Source organism: Limulus polyphemus, unplaced genomic scaffold, assembly GCF_000517525.1.
Source record: "Limulus polyphemus unplaced genomic scaffold, Limulus_polyphemus-2.1.2 Scaffold1956, whole genome shotgun sequence".
In the NCBI taxonomy this organism is placed as follows: domain Eukaryota; kingdom Metazoa; phylum Arthropoda; class Merostomata; order Xiphosura; family Limulidae; genus Limulus; species Limulus polyphemus.
In genome coordinates this window covers 223,590-226,584 of record NW_013667566.1, presented here as the reverse complement: position 1 = coordinate 226,584, position 2,995 = coordinate 223,590, and positions in this window count along the sequence as shown.

Below are 2,995 nucleotides of genomic sequence, written 5' to 3'. Positions count from 1 at the left end.
GTAGGAAAGAAGGAAGATTCTACTTAACAACTCAGAGAGGGGTCTCCAGATAACTCCTTTTGCATGATTGGGCATAAATGACGAGACGGTTTGTTTATTTTCGAATAAAGTCACAATTGGGTATCTGTTGTGTCCACTGCAAGGAATCGAACCCCGGATTTTAGCATTGTAAGTCCATAAGCTTATCACTGTCCTACCGAGGAACATGACGAAACAGAAGCCAACTTCCGATAAGTGCATTTTTCTAAGATGTTTAATGAAATCTGTCATCTTTCCTATATTACTTTCCCTTGAATGAATGCTTTCCTGTTTATATGTATATTTCATTAAAAAGCTTAGAAATAACGTTATTTAAAAAGAACTAGAAAAAGTATTTCTTAAAATTTTCAAAAATTATAAAAATAAACTATCTAAGCAGTAAATAAAGGGATTTACATAATAAATAAAGTAAATGAAACTGTAGAAACTAAAATTCATTTTTTACATACACATATTAACGCACAATATCTTTTTTACTATCTCCTGGTGAATCACCATAAAGTTTCAGGACTTACAATACTAAAATCCAGAGTTAGATTTCCCACATTAGAAAGAGTGCAGATAGTCCCTTGTGAATCTTTACATGAAACAATCGAGCACTTTTTTTTATTTTCACTGTGATGAAATTAAAGTGAATACGTAACACCTTCTATAAAATGAAATGATTCAATTCCATTCTTTTTATTCAACATTAAGTGTGGAAATAAAGAGAGATTCACAAAATAATCTGTTTGGTTCATTTTCACAAGTTTAGAATTAAGATGTTTAAAATTGGATGACATAGTTCATTGAAACTTGATGTATAAGAATCGTTATCACGTTTCTAACAAGGTAAATAAAATCACGGCCTATATCTTCAGAATATATCTTTATTAGCTCAATACTACACTTTCGTCTGGAGCTATCGATATCCTACAAGTTCACTAATCCAGTTGGTTCAGTAGAAATGTCTCGTAATAAACAATAGTTTGCGTTAAACAAAGTTAAGAATCATAATCACGTTTATTATGTATAATTGATTATGGTTAAGATGATGACTGATTGATTCTCCATCGTAAAAAAAAACGCTTTGGAAATATTAACTCTTAAAGTAAAGATTGAAGCTTTACTCGAGTATCGGACCAAAATAAATTTACAAGATTAGGCTAGGAAATATTGCGCCATAAATTTTATTTTATTTTTCTGAAAACAGTGAAAGTTAGAATGCCGTCGAAAATATTGAAAGAACCTTACCAAGAAGAAAAATATAGTTGCGAAATACAGAAACATAAGGAAGTGCAGTTTCAAGAACAGTTAGAAGACAATCGTAAAAATCCATATAAAGAAAGAAACTTCAGCTCTATTTTGAATAATTACTTAAATTTGATTCACAAAAAATTTCTTCTCAAATCGCCCAAACAGGTTAATTGGCCAATCAGGGTGTGAGGGGCTGTTTTCTAGATCGTTTTTAAAAACCAAGAAATGCTGAAAAATATAAAGAAAATAGAAGTTACAACACAACCGTTTTAAGAAGCCACCAAGCTCACGAGGAAATCGTGGTATGGTGGTAACATATTGAACTGGAGATTCGAGAGTGACGGGTTAGAGACGTATGCTACCAAGCATGTTTCGCATTTTCAGCTGAGGGTGCATTATAAGAGTGATATTCAACCCCATTATTTGGTTAATAGCAACCACTTTATATAACGGATGTGATGAACTGGTTTTTTTTTATCCTCTGTTCTGCAGCTCAAAATTAGAAACGACTGTGCCTGAACCATAGATGATTACGTGTATAATTTGTCGTTCAAGTAAACACACGATAATTCACCAAATTTTACAGTGAGCGTTACGAACTAACTTTACTTACATCATAGCTAAAGTAAAAAGTAATTGCATGTAATAGAAATTATTTTTCATCTAAAAGAACAAATTCATATTTCTACAATTGAGGTGTTTTTTTTCATTTTAGTTATTTCCGTATGTAGATGTTTTTGTATGTCGACAAGATGGTATATTTCAAATTTTTTGTTGTATAAAATTTACCTTTTAAGAATTTTAAAAAATACGTTTATTGGAGATTTTTCACTCTATTTTTATATAAATAATATTTTAAACTGATTTTCAATATAATTTCTAGTCGAGTTTAAAAATAAGTCGATTGTTTTATATATGTATGCATATATCTACGTATGCATATAGACCAGCTTTAGTGGCTCAGCGGCAAGCTTCATAGCTTGCACACTAAAAACAAGAATTCACTGTTGCCATCTAGTAGCAAATATAGCAAAGATTACAAAATCACATAGATTAATTTCGTAGACAATTATATCATATTTTAAGAATTAGTCAGTAAAATACACCTGCATTTACCTATGTAATCAACAAACCCATAAATTTCAAAACAAGTGTTCCATGACAGCTTAAAGTGTGCCAGTAATTATTATTATTTGAGACTTAACTAAAGCAAACGTCAAAAAATGTTTTAAAAATCTCAACTGTCTTCTTTATTAATATTTTCATACTTTTCACAAAAACAAGAAACCAAATGACTTCTAATACTGACGAATGTCAAATCAATCGATCATGGTTTTAAATATTTAAGTTTCTGTTTAATTTTATATTATACTATTGTTTATTTGTTATTAAGCACAATACACTGCACAATTAACTATAAATGTTTTGTCCAACACCACGGTTATCGAAACCCAATGTTTAGCATTATAAGCCCTCAGACTTACCGTCAAGCCACCGGGAGACTAATCACACCACGGTTTGTATATGAATTGGTCAAAACATATTAGATTTTCTACTTCAATGAAAAATAGAGCTTTTTATTGTTTTTATTTCAGAATTGATTGATTTAATAATTTATATTCATTAAAGCATTAAAATGCACCATAATCAAGTCACAAAATGCGTATAAGTACACTGAGTGGTTACAAGTAAAGAGACACCTAATTTTTCGTCATTTAAC